Source organism: Uranotaenia lowii, chromosome 2 (genome assembly GCF_029784155.1).
Source record: "Uranotaenia lowii strain MFRU-FL chromosome 2, ASM2978415v1, whole genome shotgun sequence".
Classification (NCBI taxonomy): Eukaryota; Metazoa; Arthropoda; class Insecta; order Diptera; family Culicidae; genus Uranotaenia; species Uranotaenia lowii.
In genome coordinates this window covers 325,595,371-325,612,500 of record NC_073692.1, presented here as the reverse complement: position 1 = coordinate 325,612,500, position 17,130 = coordinate 325,595,371, and positions in this window count along the sequence as shown.

Genomic DNA, 17,130 nt, shown 5'->3' with positions numbered 1-17,130 from the left:
GGTTTTCTAGCATTAGTTTATCCCAATGGATAATTATTCCTATAACAATGCCTCTACGATAAATGTTATACCGAAAGCTGTGCTCCATAGTGTTCTTTGTGAAGACATGCTAAATATTTGTCATATCAACGTTCAAAGCCTCTGCGCCCGTCGTTTATCTAAATTCAATGAACTTAAATATCTATTTATTAATAGTAAAGTAGATATAATCTTCATGACCGAGACATGGCTTGGTGAAAGTGTTAATGATGCCGTTATTACAATCGATGGCTACAATTTGATTAGGAATGATCGCAACAGGCATGGAGGTGGCATTTGCGTTTACTTCAGAAACAAACTCAAATGTAAAACTCTTATGAAATCAGACAACAATGAAATAAATTGTACCGAATTCATTCTCTTGGAATTGTTCCTGAATGAAACTAAACTTTTGCTCGGTGTATATTACAATCCTCCCGAACGTGATTGCTCAGATCTTTTACTTAATAATGTTGAACAATTCGCCTTGATCTCTAACAGCTCTTTTTTCTTGGGTGATTTCAACTTGGACCTGTTTAAGCATTCTTCAAGAATACAAAAATTCAAGGATTTCATGAACTCCACAAATTTTTGCTGATTTAATTCTGAACCTACTTTTTTTCACGCAACTGGATGCTCTTTGCTCGATTTACTTATATTTGATTCACCTGATAGTATACATAGATTTAGTCAAATTTCCCTACCTGGCATTTCTCACCATGATTTAATTTTTTCTTCTTTAAATTTTCCCAAAATTAATGAACCAGACGAATACTGGTTCCGCGACTGCAATAACTTTGATGGAAGCGCTCTTTCCACTACTCTTACTAATGTCAGCTGGAATAGCTTTCAAAGTATTGAAAATCCAGATATGCTTGTTGAGTTTTTTAATAGATTTCTGTTGAATGTTCACGATACTTTTTTTCCACTAAAATTCAGAAAAAATAGAAAGAATGTGTGGTTTACTAACGAGATAAATCATGCAATGATAAACAGGGATTTGGCTTACAACAATTGGAAAAATTCAAAATCTGTTGAAGATAGAAATAAATATAAAGTACTGAGAAATAAAGTGAACAATCTCATATTCAAAGCCAAAATGAATCGTGACAAGACACGCCTTAATTTGGATTTACCAGCATAAAAATTCTGGAATAACTTGAAAAAGTTTGGTTTAACCAAATCACCAGGAAATACAGCAACAACAAATTTTTCAGCTAATGAGATCAATAATTACTTCTCCTCAAATTTTTCCAGAACTAGCAATGAACAACAGTATTATCCGAATAACTAACATGGCTTTGAATTCAAACGTTTTGAAGAATATGAAATCATAAACGCAATTCATTCTATCAAATCAAATGCAGTCTGAATGGATGATATTCCTATCAAACTAATCAAAATAATTTTACCATATGTTCTACCCGCTATTAGTCATATTTTTAACATAATTATTAAAACTTCAAGATTTCCGTATCAATGGAAACAATCGATAGTAATTCCTATTCAAAAAAAAAGCTAAATCCCATGAGTTATCCAATCTTAGACCAATCAGTATATTAAGTACAATTTCCAAAATCTTTGAAAAATTGATTAAATATCAGATAACTGAATACCTTAACCAAAACAACATTCTATTTGAATTTCAATCCGGATTTCGTTCATCTCACAGCACAGAAACCGCTCTTATGAAAGTACATGACGACATTGCGTACACCTTAGATAAAAAAGGATTTGCAGCTCTGTTGTTAATAGATTTTGCAAAAGCCTTCGATCGCGTTTCGCATTCAAAGCTTGTTAACAAACTGAAAACTAAATACAATTTTTCAAGACCAGCTTCCGAACTTGTTCAATCGTATCTTGAAGGGCGCTCTTAAACTGTATTTTTCAACGAATGTTTTTCTGAATTTGTATCCATTCATTCGGGAGTTCCAAAGGATCGATTTGAGACCTTTATTTTTCTCGCTTTTTATAAACGACCTTCCATCTGTTCTACAGCACTGCTCAATTCATCTATTTGTTGATGATGTACAAGTATACCTCTGCGAGAAAAATGCATCAAACCTGAATGATTTTTACGCAAAAATAAATCAGGATCTTGCTAAAATAAGTGAATGGTCTGATGTCAATCTCTTACCAATAAACCCCTCAAAAACCAAAGCACTGTGTTTTGGTAGACAGTTAACCTCACAAGTTTCTCCACAAGTTGTTCTTAACAACACTACCATTCAGGTTGTAGACTATGCTGAAAACCTCGGAGAAATTTTCGAACGGGATCTTTCTTGGAATCGACATCAATGCTGCAAAATTTACGGTGCACTGAAAAGACTAAACCTAACGACAAATCACTTGGACGTCTCTACATAATTGAAACTTTTTAAAACCTATGTTTATCCTCTGTTTATTTACGGTGATTTTCTTTATTCCAATGCCTTAGAAAGATCCGTTAGTAGGTTGCGCATAGCTCTTAACCCCTGCGTACGATATGTTTTCAATTTGTCACGTTTCTCTCGAGTGTCACATTTACAAAAACTACTCATTGGGTGTTCATTTGAAAATTTTCGGAAGTATCGTTCTTGTGTGGTGATGCACAGAATTTTACAATCTGGAAAACCACTTTATTGGAAGAATTTACTAATCCCGTTAAGAAATTCTAGAACCAGGAATATTGTAGTTCCTTTGCATAGTACTACTTATTACGGTAGATCTTTCTTCGTGAGAGGTGTTGTGTATTGGAATAATCTTCCCTTTAATCTAAAATCAATTCAAAATAAATCAGAGTTCAAAAGGAGTTCGCTGGAGGAATTCGTGGAGTAAGAACGACATATAAATAAATAAGAAAAAGTTTGATGGAACGATTAGTTGTTAAGGAATTATTAGAAATGAAACTACCACATTGTAACATTTAAAAAGATTTTTATCTTACGTTGCAAGGTTCAATAAACAATAATAATAATAATAATAATAATAATTTTCTGGCCGGATTTGGCCTCGTACCACCACTCCAAGGACATGCTGAAGTGGCATGCGAACAATAAGCTTGAGCTTGAGCTTGAGCTTGAGCTTAGATAAACCGTACATTTCAGTAGTTGCTACTCCGTGATTGACAAGAACCATCAAAATTGCACATAGATCCAAATAAATGGGGCTTGGGATTAGCTTACCATTTTCTGTGTGCACGTTTCAAAGGTTCCTTATCTTAAATGGTCAATAACGGCGCCGGCCACGTCCTTACGGTTCATCGGGGAAAGGGAAGGATTGTTAGTTCGACTTCCGTTGCTACTAGAGACCGAATACACCTCTAAATCTCCACGGTCGTCACAGGAAGGGTGGTTTGTTAATGGGAAAGGTATATAAGATCTGGATTCCCTTTGGGAAGGGATGTGATCAAAGCAAAGTTAAAAATCGTCGCGTCGCACACTATCGAGTACATCGCGTTTTTATACGTCCTAACTAACAATGTCCTTAGCACCGGCGTAACTCACTGAATTTTACCGCGCGCTTAAGACGAGAAGAGCAAAGCGTCCTAACGTGGCACAGTCATACACGTACAATGCACTTGGCAACGATGCAACTCACAGAATTTTATAACGCGTTTTCTAATGTTGTGGATGAAGTATAGTAAGACAATTATTATGAAAATATTTTAATGCTGGTTGGAGTAGCTGGAACTTAATGAAAACGTGTGCTCATTAAAATACCCGGAAAATGCTAAAAACTCGGTACGAATAAATTTAAATATGAAAGAAAATTGATTTTTAACTGGTGGCTACTAGCTCCTACTTGCATAGCAGCGGCGACTAGCAAAAGTACAACTATCAAAAGCTTCGCTTGAGTGAACTTCCTTTCGAGCTTACTATACTTATTAGGTAGTGGGAAAGAGAAAAACAAGATACATAAAATTAAAAAACTCTCGATCCTCCTTTCTCACTCTGCTTCAATTGGAACTGGGGAATCAATCAATCCCGACCATATGAAACCATTATGATAGAAAAAGAAGTTAAAAAATGGAAATCTCTCACCGGTATTCTGGTTTCCTGCTGTTGACTGGAAAGGGTTGCTCGCTGCGATTTCGAAAGTTCCATCTAAACATTGGCCTGTTTCGAAATCCAATTGGAATTATTAGCTGTCATCGGGGAGACCATTTAGCACAAAAGTATCAAAGTGGCCTTTGAAAATTTAGCGAAAGCTTCACCACACCGTTATTAAGCTTTTTAGCACACACGTTTTAGCACAATTACAGCACTTCTTAATTTTCATCTGTTCTCTTATTCTTTTTCGAAACGAACATCGAAAATAACATCCAAATAACAGCGAATTTAATAAAAATTTGAACGCGATTTCACTTTTTAAGAGAGCAATAGCTCATCGCGCGACCGAAACACTACTTCACGCAAAGAAATTCAGCGTATTTCATCAAATATTAATAAATTTATTGGAGCGGTGAAAACAAACAGTCTAAACATGGCAATGTTGCCAGCTCTCCCTCGCTGAAGTGGCATGCGAACAATAAGGTCGAAAATGTCCAACTCTCCCGATCCGGAGTGTCGGGAGTGCTCCACCCCATCGAGAAGTACTGGGCGATTATGGAGCAGCACCTTCTTAAGTGACCTAAGGTAGTGAAGACAGTCGAAGAACTGAAGAAAGTATGGGTTTACATGCAAAAAACGGTTGATTCACAGGTTGGGCAGAATCTTATGGCCGGAGTTAAGGCCAAGGTGCGGGCTTTGCGTATGGACTGTAAATGAAATACGAGTAAAATGGAAAAAAAAAGTTTAATAGTTATTTTTCAATCCCTGAAAATTTGATGGCAATCGGATGGAAACTCCAATTTTGCGAATAAATTTTGTCTGTGGCAATTTAATCGTGGACAGAGTTTGTAATACGATAAAAAGCGGTAAAATTCCATCTATTCACAAGTGAATCTCATATAATGTTGAGTAAGACAGATAGGACCAGGAATGGTGAAAAATGTTTTCAATTTTTTGGAAGACCCCTTTTTACGGGGTCGTTCATGCAAGACAAATGTTGTTCTAGAGAGATATTGGCGTTTTTATACATCGGATTGTGACGAAAATTTGCACATAAGTGTTTTGAGAGACGAGCAATCGATTCAAGAATCAAGAGGTGGTATGAAAAACCCCTAGCAATTGCTTTTGCTAAACTAAATCGAGCATTCGAGCAGTCGCAGAAAGCAATTGCTTCGGTTGATATGAATAAAGTTTTTTCTGACAGCTGTTTTCTCAGTCAGGAGCTTTTACTTTTAGAACAAGCTAGTTCGGTATGAATAAAGCCCAAATCTGAAGCAATCGCTCGAGAAATCTCCTAGCAATTACTTTATTTTCTAAGCATGCTTGGTAGCAGACTTTTCCAATAAACAAATTCTTCAACAACGTCATGAATTTATAAAATTAGCAATATTACACATACAATTTAAAAAGGCATTTTCAACATAGATAAAGAACAGTTGAAGTGATAACCCAATTTTTTTCATATTCCTGTTGTTGTATGAAATGATTCGTCTAAGATGAAACAAAACAAATCAATTAGTAAATATTTCAAATTAAAAAATCCGGCTACAGTGGAGGAAGTCCCAATCGGCTTGAAGTTGGAAGAAAGTTGTAATAATTTTAAACATAATTCAGATCTCCCAAATTCATATGATTTTTTTATAATTCAAAGATAAAAAAAAACATCTAAGTTAAGATGCGCGCCTATTGCCTATTTTTTTTATATATCGGATTATCCCGATCCGAAAACGTGTGGGAGAGCTTATGATAAATGTTAAAAAGCTAGGCCAATTTTTGTTTGACAATATTCAATTTTCTTTAAACATCAACATGCGAGCATGTATTGACTTTAATTTTTCCGCTCGTTCTTACACCCACCACCCGCACCGTCGATTTCATGGCTATTTTAGCCGTACTTTTCTATTTTTTGATCGTCTTCTTTCATTTTACTTTAGAAAATTTCAGATTCTGCTGGTTGGATAGCTCTTTTTTTCGAAGCAAAAGCTATGTTCTAAGACTTTAGTACACATCTGCTAAGCCAACGTTTATTCATACCAAACTAAGCAAATGCTTTGGGCTTTTGCTTTGCTTGATTTCGAGCAAAGTAAAAGCTACCGAAGCAATTGCTAAACCTTATTCATACCACTAAAGGTGTTAAAGTTATGAACAGAGGTCGGCCAAAGGGGTCTTCCATATAAACTATTCAATGTTTTTTGCGTTATTGGCGTTATTTTACATCGGATTGGGTAGAAAATTTTCACATAGGAGTTTTGGGTGACGGAAAATCAATTCCAGGTATTAAATTTTGGGTCAGGGGTCGGCCAAAGGAGTTGTCCATATCAACCGTTTAATGTTTTTGAGATATTGACGTTATTCTACATTGGATTAAGATGAAAATTTTCACATAGGAGGATTTTTTGTGCGACGCTCCATTGCTTTCAGATTTCAAATTTTGGGTCAGGGGTCGGCAAAAGGGGTCGTACAAATTATATGTTCACTTTTCTGCGATATTGTCTGTACTATGCATAGGATTTGAATGAAAATTGGCACATGCGAGTTTTACAGTAAAGGTACATTATTTCAGGTGTCAAGTTTTGGATCGTGATCTAAGAAAGGAGTCATCTATGTTAGTTGTTCACTGTTTTTATGATATTGATGTGGTTATTAGACTGAGTCGATTTGGGGTCATTTTCGAATTTCTCAAACCCTGGGGTCTCAAAAGCTTCGTTTTGGTCCAAAACTCATCCATGATTTTTTGCAGAATTTTTAAGTAATGTTTACATGAGTAAATTTGAATTTTTAGGTTTGTATGGGAAAATTGAATATTTTGTACTGAAAAATCAACATAAGTTTTGTTTCTTCTGTGGAACCGAGCCAGCTGATGGTTTTTGTGCCAATTTATAAATCTCTTACAGGAAATTTTCCGCTGAACAACTTTGTCGAAGACCGTAAATTCGTATCATATTAGACAAAAAAGTTATTAGCTGTTTAACAGGGGTATGTCTTTTGGCATTGATAAACAATAAATTCAATTGACACCACTGCTTGTGCCCCGCGAAGTATTGCGTGAAAAGTAGTCATGCAATACCTCGCAAGGCACACAACAGTGGTGTCTATTGAATTTATTGTTTATCAATGCCAAAAGACATACCTCTGTTGAACAGCTAATAACTTTTTTGTCTAATAAGATACAAATTTATGGTCTTCGACAAAGTTGTTCAACGGAAAATTTCCTGTAAGAAATTTATAAATTGGCACAAAAACCATCAGCTGGCTCGGTTTCACAGAAGAAACAAAACTTATGTTGATTTTTCAGTACAAAATATTCAATTTTCCCATACAAACCTAAAAATTCAAATTTACTCATGTAAACATTACTTAAAAATTCTGCAAAAAATCATGGATGAGTTTTGGACCAAAACGAAGCTTTTGAGACCCCAGGGTTTGAGAAATTCGAAAATGACCCCAAATCGACTCAGTCTAGTGGTTATGCATTGGATTGAGATGAAAATCTGCAGATGGGGGTTATAAAATATGAGCAATTGATCCCAGGAAGCATGTTCCAGGTCACGGGTCGGTAAAAGGGGTCGTCTTTATTAACTGTACACTGTTTTGAAGTAACTAACGTTATTGAAAGAGGTGAAAGAGGTCGTCCACAACAAAATTGTATTAAAAACCCATTCAACTTCTTGATTAGAATTTCAACTTGAAGTACAAGAAAAAGTGGCGACTTTAAACACTGTTGAATGTTTTACACAATATTGTCAAAAAAATGCATCAGATTAAATACTCTGAACTCATCTTGACGCATTAATGATTGAAAGCGAAACGAAGTTCGTACGGGATCAGCTAGTTTTTTTTTTATAAAATCTTGAACTATTGTTTGGAATCTTTATCGATAATATGAATTTCTCATAACTGCCTTATCTGAGACTATTGTTTAAACTACGCCTGCAACTGTTTTAGAAACTCACTAATAATACAACATTTCTTTGCAACCAAGTTTCAAGGTGAAATTTATTGCAATCATATTCAATTCTCAATGAATAACAACTGAGTGGTCGAATTTCTTTGCGTTATAGGAAAATTTTACAAAAAAAATAAATGATGAATTAAGGATTACAGTGAAGTAGTTCTAAGTTATTAATACAAACATAATGCAATTTACCGGAAAAGGGCAGATAAAATGAAGTATTTCTAGTGCAAGTCGCTGAAGTGCGAAAGAGGGCTCTGACTACGCCATCCGGACCAACCTTGGACGAAATTCTTCGTGCAGGAAAAGCACCAGATGAAATTACAATACAATTTAAGTTTTACCTAGATAAAAATTTAACAATGTTTTTGGATTTTGAAGTCAGAGCTTATTGACCCATGTGAACTGTGGGCAAAATTGCCAGATAAATAAGGAACGCAAGTTTTTCATTTTCAGGGATGCAAACAAGTTTTGGCCATGTTAGTGTAAAACAGGCATGTCAAACTGGGGGTTTGCGGGCCGCATGCGGCCCGTGGCCTTGGTCAATGCGGCCCGCAAAGCCCCGTCTTGAATTGTCACAAAAAAAACTCCACTGATTTTTATGTAAAATATTACTGCAAAAAACTTAAATTGAATGTAACGTTTTCAACTTAATGCAAATGTCTTTCGATGTTAAAATTTCCTCTCAGAAAATCACGCATAATATTGTTGCTCTGAACCACAGTTTGAGGTGTAAGATTGTGTGTAAACATTCATAGCGTAAACAACATAAATATCTTAATTTTGGTTCAATTATTTTGGCTTACCGAAGGAACAACAGACATATTGTGATATTTTTTAAATTGAGAATGTACGTAAGCGTGAATATCAACATTATTCATTGTAAAAAAGCACATCCTAAGTAATCAAAAATTTTCCGTGATTGAATTTGTAGCTCTGAATAATTTAATTTCAGTGACCACTTGTCTAACGTTCAGTTAATTTTGCGGTAAGTGTGTTGGTTGCACTGGAATTGAAGAAAAACATATCCCACCGCTGGAGTCTTCTTATTGTCTCAAGACCTATCTAAAGACGTGAGTATAAACAGCATACATTTTTAATAACACTAGTTAACAATATTTTTAATAAGTAAGTTGAGAGTCATTTTTAATACCATATCGTTCACTGAATCAAAAAAATCCGATGATGATGATGATTAGAGCAGTTTTTGAAATACTGTAAAATGAAAAAAATAATTATGTTTTTTTTTAATATCTGCAGCTTCTGTTCATAAAATTATCTTTTTTTCTATTATCTGACCAATAAACTGCTCTTCGCAGATAGTTTTTGACTACTTTCGAGATAGCACGCTCCAAAGTTTCTTTGTTGTGCGATTTTCCATAGACTTTTTGGGAAGTAGTAGTGTTTGTCTGTTCAAAAAAGTATGAAGATAACATTGTAAAAATCGCCAATTTTCGACATTTTTGGAAGACATTGGACACGAATTCGATTGTGTTCCCTACTACACAGAAGTACGCTGGCTTTCCTGTCACAAAATATTAAAAAGATGTTTTTTTGCTACGAGAGGAAATAATATTATTTTTGGAAATGAAAGATGAACCTATTGAACATTTTCAAGCAGACGACTGGGTTCAGGATTTGGCATTTGCTGTTGATCTCACTGGCCACCTGCAAGATTTGAACTTAAAACTTCAAGGAAAAGAAAGAAATATCATAACTGCTTGTGATGATGTAGAAACTTTCAAGCGAAGTACCGTTTATGGATCAACCAAATTTCCAAAGAAAACTTTGTGCACTTCTCTATGTGTCAAGAACTGAAAAGATCAAATGAGGCTGCATCATTTGGTAAATACGTACTTCACCTAGAATCGATACTAGATGCATTCAAAAGCCGTTTTCGATACTTTAATTCATACGTGCAAGATTTTTCATTGTTTTTATCTCCATTTTCGTTTGCTCCTGAAACTGCTGCTGATATTTTGCAACTAGAGTTGATAGAGCTGCAGTGCGATTCTTTATTAAAAGCGAAATACATTGAAGTGGCTGTACCAAAATTTTACAGCTATTTGCCTGAACGCTACGTTGAGTTACGGAAGTTTGTTGCCAGAATTCTAGCTATGTTTGCAAGTACCTATCTATGTGAGTAGTTTCTAACCATAATGAAAGCTACAATAACTCCTCATCGTTCGAGATTATCTGATATAAATTTATCATCAGTAATGAAAGTGTCAGTGACAAATAAACTTCAACCTGATATTTATAAACTAGTATCTCAGAAAAGATGTCAAGCATCAGGACAATAGATATTACAATATAAGAATGTTAAGAATTAAAAACTTTAACACAAAATTTCATTCCAAGTTTACTTATAACTACATTCTATTGTATTGTATCTAATCTCCGCGAAACTAATATGTTATGTTTTCTAACTGATTTTGGCTGCGGCCCTCTACGTCATAAAAATTTTTCAATGCGGCCCGCACACCTAAACGAGTTTGACATGCCTGGTGTAAAACGAAGAAATAAAAGAAGAAAAAAAAAATCCCATTAAATATCTAGTAACGTCCAAAACATTTTTGTAAAGGCAAAAAGCATCTTCCTCAGTTTAAAATGTTGCTGAATGATCTATTGCGGTATAGACTCTGAGCATTTTACTCCACTATTTCTGCAATTACCTATACAAAATATTTTCATGCAACCATTTTTTTTTTGTTTTGAAAGATACCGGTTTTCCGATTTTTTTTTAACAAACTAAAAAGATCTGATTTTGTTCTTTTCAAATGCCGAAATACCGGATTTCCAAAAAAAAACCGTAAAACCGACCACCCTACAGTGGCTTAGCCCCAAGTAATGTTGATTTTTCAGAACTAAATAAATATTCCATTTTTCCATACAAACTAAAAAGTTAGGATTTTCCCTTATAAACGTTACTTTATATTCAGAAAAAAAAATCGTTTATGAGTTTTGAATCAAAACAAAGCTTTAAAGACCTCAGGCCCTGAAAGATAAAAAAATTAACCTAAATTTACTCATTCCGTTCAAGTACCCCAGTGACAGTTCAACGCTTATGTTGCTCCAGTTAACAATTAAACTTCAATAAATGACACTTCAGAGTTATGTAATGAGAGAACATGAACATCGTTTTATTCAAATCATTCGCTCATAATTGTCACCGTTCATCAGCATTACACGATCTTGGCACATTTAAATCGATGATCTGTGTCAAATGAGGCGTGATCTGCAAGATGCATGCACTGCTGCATCGCTTTTTTTCCTACTGCTAACGACGGATACCCGTTGGCCATCTGATAAACATCCGATAATATACAGTGACACACACTTGAAATCAAGATAGAAGGAAGGAACGGCGCAATGAGAGATGCTGCCAAAGATGACATACCTCAGCTATGTAGTTCAACACGGCATGGAATGACGCAGAGTAGTGTCGTGGCCAAGATGTTATTATTTATCGGCCAAGAAAAGTCTGGCAGACAAAGTTTAACCTATATATGGGTCCACCTTCTTCCCGGTCCCCGGTTCATGGTGCCACATGGAATCCGTACCAGGCTACATCATAGATACGTGAAGGGCTGCGGAATCATTTCTAGCTGCAGTTTTTTCATCATGTAGCATCATGATCATCTGTAGACCCATTCTCGATATTGGACGGGGTCCTTTGGAAATGGCAAAGGCGAGAAAACTTGTTTCCCCCCACTCGGCGGGCCATTTCAAATGTATAACTTTCCAAAGGGGTTCTGCGATGTTGGGCTACTGAACATCTTCAAATGATCTACCGCTTCCATCGTTAGATGGAAAAATGTAAGAGAAAAATAATCTAGTGTATAATGTGAACGCACTTAAGACGCTCGTTGAGGAAGATTGCAACCTAGTTTTCTAAATTCAGCGTAGCATATTTCTAAATGGTAATTTTTTCAAACTTTATCTCTTCCGTATATTTCCCATGGGCTTTTAGCGTGTAGGTACCAAGGCATGATATACTTTTCAATGCGGGTCCTGACCCAGACGTTTTCATTGATTTATTTATCAAATCCCACTTGCTCGCTTCTCTTTTGGATTTGGCGGCTGCAAGTGCTAATATCTTTCGAATGCGTTCCGACTAAAGTGTGAAATTCCTGCGGCACTCTTGAAGTTGAAGTTTAGTTTGCAATCAATTCTGAAGCCAGGGCAATGTATCCAAACCGTTCCAAGTGTGCCTTTAGGACCAGTTTTTCCGCTCGATTAAGGCCAATCGTTGTGGGACGACCTGGCTGGCTGATGGTTGGTAGTTTCCTTTCATTAAAATCCAGTTGAAAGTAGGTTCGGGCTTGCAGTTGGCCCAGGCAAGATGCAGATTAGAAGCGGGAATTTCGCGAAGACGACGACGACGGTTTAGAATAGGCTGCGGAAAACTGGCTATACAGCGAACAGGGATGGTTTCGTTTTCAACGAGCGTCTTCATACAGAGGTTCTGCTTAATGTAAAGGATCAGAAATGCCGGTTTCCAGTGAAAGTTGTTAAATGATTTCCAGATAGTAAAAGTGAAGTTTATTTAGTTGAATGAGGTTCCCATACAGGTTTATCAAGGCAGTAAATAGTCGTGAAACCTAAATTTTTCATATTGAATATTCCAAAAGTGTAGCTGAGCTGAAATACTGAACCAACTAAATATCAAAAATAAAAACACCATTTTGGAATTGTCCTTTGTCTTATATCAAACGTAAACCATTATAGTAATTTTGAAAGGGTTTAAAAATCTGAGCTTATAACAAAGTGAAAAATATGGTGATTTTTAATCAAGAACTTTAGTGCATTTAATCAAATATCGCAATTAGAGATGTTTATTTTTTTTATTTATGTTTTTATTTATAAATTTGGGGTAAAATGGAATAAAATTTTCAATGCAACACAAAAAATCAAATGTACGAAAAGTTATTACAAATGAATGCGATTTATTTCAAATCGATTGAATATAATGGGACTGATGTACAACACTAGACCGCATATCAAGGCTCCTCTAGAAAAAAAATTACTTTATTTATGATTGTGTTAAAATTTTATTTTATTTATCATGCCTTTTGGAACACAAGCATTTGAATAACTTTTCACGGTCTTCGTACTTGAAAATGCTAGATAGTTGTCCAATAATAAATTGGAAGGTTCAAATCGGCAACCGATGGCAGTGTAATCGCTTAACGAAAAATCTGCCAGAGTATCCTGTCTGTTTATCTGTGTTTCTATATCATTAGGTCAATTCGAATCAAAAATTAGTTTTTTTTTACAATGAAATATTTTGTCGACTCAAAAAAAATATAACGTCTAAATTTGAATAATTTACAGTAATAACCAGATTTTGAAAAAGAGATTTTCAAAATAGGTAGACTTAAGAAAAATATCTCCCATTTACATTTAATACAATTGAAGAATTACCAGGTTCATTGCTGTCACTTAAACTATTAAATTTATTGTGACGAGTTTTATAAATATGCATTTACTAAATAAATTCATGTATACTTAACCTTCCAAAGCTGTTCACAAAATATCCGTTTCGAATTCATTGTGTACGTAGTTTATTCTAGTTTCTAAATATTCTAAAATGAAGTGAATTTGTTCTACCAGGTTGTCTGTAGTTGGTTACGTATGAAAAAAGTCCCAAAAAACAATTTTATTTTTAAATTGCATATAATTTCTGACAACTTTGCAATATTTGAGTGCTTTTTCGATTTCTAGAATTATCAAGAATACAGCTATCCGACGATGTATGAATATGTGGGGGTCCAATGAACATTTTGACCGTTATTCCGGATTTTCCGGTAGAAAAAAAATCTAACTCAAATTAAAGACATCCAATTTTGTCTTTGCTTCACTGTATTTCATTTTTCAATGAACCGATTTTCTAAACTCAAATTTTAGTTTTTTTTTTCGTTCATTTGATTATCATTTTAATAGAACATATTTGTTCTCTAAAAAATCTCAGTTCTTCTGTATATTGGAATGATGATTAAGATGCTTTGAATCTGCGCTTCGGATCATATTGACCCGAACGGCTTTGGAGGGTTAAATATTTAATAATTTTATCCGGATCAATATCGGGTATTTTTGAAACTTGTCACTTTTCGATAGTCATTATTTTAATTTGTGTTAGTTTATAAATGCTTTATTGTTTGTCTCCTTTTTTTAAAAAAAAAATCCAACATAAAAAAGGCTGTAGTTGTTCAAATTGGACCAATCGGTATTAGTTACTCTATTGACTTCCCATTCAAATTTCAGTCTAAGATTTGAAATTCTAATTGTAATATTTTCAACTGACCGAAGTTTTTTACTACTGAATGAAGTACTTTTATTTTACAGTTGTTCTCTACTGAAGTAAATATCCTGAATTCAGCTTATGATTTTTCGATTCATTATATTTTTTTTATCAGAAAAACTGAGTTCTTTTGTTGTTTCTTCAGTAACTAAAGTTGAGTTTCATGATTTTTATGACTTTTGAGAACTCGAGATCTTTGTTCAAGGTACTAAACTAATTTGGAGTCCTTATCCTTATTTTTTTGACATATAATTTCTATTTTGAATTTATTTTATCAAATGAGACCCCTGGAGTCAAAACGAATTAAAGTGTAGGGGAGAGTGGGGATACTTGATCCCCTTTTCTTATTTTCACCATATCTTTTTGGAAAAATTTAGCAACTCGTCGTCTTTGACATTTTCTGACAGCTTGTAACTTCAAGTTTCTATGCTCCAAAAATAAGAACGATACTTGAACTCGTTGATGAACAAGAAGCATTTTCGTGGGAGTAAAAAAATTGCGATTTTTCTGAAGTTAGGGGAGACTTGATCCCTTTTTGAAGGAGACTTGATCTTTTATTCAGGAAGCCCTAATCCTTGTATAAAAATCAAACAAAACCCCAACATAGAATGTTAATTGACTATTTTGGTCATGTTTGTTCTCATTTCACAATTTATAGCAGACATAAGAAGAAAATTCTATAAGTTCGTCTCGACGCTAATAACATTGCATACTTAAAGGCGCTATTTTTTATAATTAAGAGAAAATTAATTATTTTTGCTCTTTTCTGCAGACAATTGTTTGATAAATATTAGTTTTTGGATAAATATTAGTAATTTCGTAATCACCAATCATAACGATCAATTCAGAAGAAGAATATGCCCTTTGGAAGGGGGATCAATTGTACCCAATTCTAGGGGATCAATTGTACCCATAGCCAACATTTTAAAAACTTTTTCTGAAAAAAGTCGAGAGTTTTCTATTACTTTGAAAATATGGCATTATGAAGTTCATTTTACGCTCGAACGATTGATACATTGGAACAAATATTTTTTTCATAATTTTCCCATGTAAGGAACATTTCAAAGTGATGAAAAAAGATCTTCAAGTTACATTTTGTGAAATTTTTCAAACAAAGTTCAATTACTCAAACAATTATTTTGTTAAATTTTTTTAAACTAGAAGCATTGTTATTTTGCTCATTTTGGCACATTTTTCTAGAACATTTGATCTTTGTAAGACATTCCAGTTTCGAGATATAGCTAAGGAATCAAGTATCCCTCATTCTCCCCTATAGAAGCTACATAATTCGTAGAAATACGCTATTTTGCCAATTCCATACATTTTTTTTTTAATTTTCTTAGCGTAAAATTATGTAAAAAATTTCAAAAAATCTGATGAAATCACTTAAAAGATATTCAGATATGAAAAGTTGTTAGGCATTATTATCTCAAAATTGATCTTACTATACCCCTTTGGATCTGAGGACTGTAAATGTATCTCTGGTCACATTTAGAAGAGCAATTTGACCAAATAATCTGTTTTTTTATCTGATGAAAATTATTAATAATATAAAATTTTAAAAATTTGAAATCTCATTATCGTTGGCTTAGAAGACAAGAATGCTATCCTCTTGGCCACGATCTGCTGGCATGGCATGGGTTCGATTTCCATCTTGGTATTGGGTGTTAAATGTCAATCTTAAGTTGTCCACGATTATTCAGTCTGAAGTGTATGTCTCTTTTTTAATATTAGGTTCTGAATTCTAAAACTCTTACAAATATCTGTATCTCCATGGATTTTATTATTAATTATTATGTTTTTTTTTTTTAATTTTGTTTTCTAAGTCTGAAATCGCCATTCTACTTGTAAATTGTAAAAACGGAAACATTTCTTCTGTTTTCGATCAAGCACAAACCTGGTAATCAATAATGGAGTTGAAAAATTTAAAAAAAAAAATCTGTGAATTTTTTCTAACCCAGATAATTCTAGTTTACAATAGAGGTATAAGATAAATTTATGAATTTAACTAGCTGACCCGGTGTGCTTTGCTACACCCCCAAAAATTATTGAAATTTGTGTTAATTTGTTATTTAAATTTCCTTTTATTTGCAATAAAATTTTAATTCAATGTCAGAATCATTCAAATGTTTTTCCAAAATAAAATTGTAACCTTTTTTTTATTTTTAAATCTTAATTTTTTTTTTAAATCCGTGTTCGAATCTTTTTTATGACTCTGGGTTTCTTTGCTTCAAAAGTTTATTGCTTATGCCAACATATTTTTTATATATGGAATCTTCATTGTCCAGTCACGGGACACTTTTTTGACCTATTCGTTCTCGAATCAATATACAAATTGTGAGAGTGACCCCTCCCCCATTCCTTTATCTTTAATGGAAGGAAAGGGGGGTCTTGTAACATCAGAACATACCCTCTCATGACACTACCTTCATGAATTGTTCGTTTGCTTCATTAGTTGTCAAGTTATGCTATAAAATTTGTATCGGAGTCCCACTTCCAATCTATCTTCTACCTGGAAGGAGGGGATCAAGGTCAAACATTTCGTGTATTTAAATACACTCCCATGCCAAATTCTGTTCCATTTGATCGTTTGTATGATTGTTTCCATGTCATATTTGGTTTTATTTGTTAGATAAGTTCTTGGTTTGTGAAAAACAATCGAATGTGAGCTCCCGTCTTCCCTAACTGTATCTCCAATTGAAGGAAAAAGAAGTCTCAAATAAGCAAATAACCATTTAACGTATCCAAATGCTTTCCCATTCCAAAGTTGTTTCCATTAGCTCTATTAGTTCTCGAGTTAGCCTCCATCTCCTTCCTACCACCCC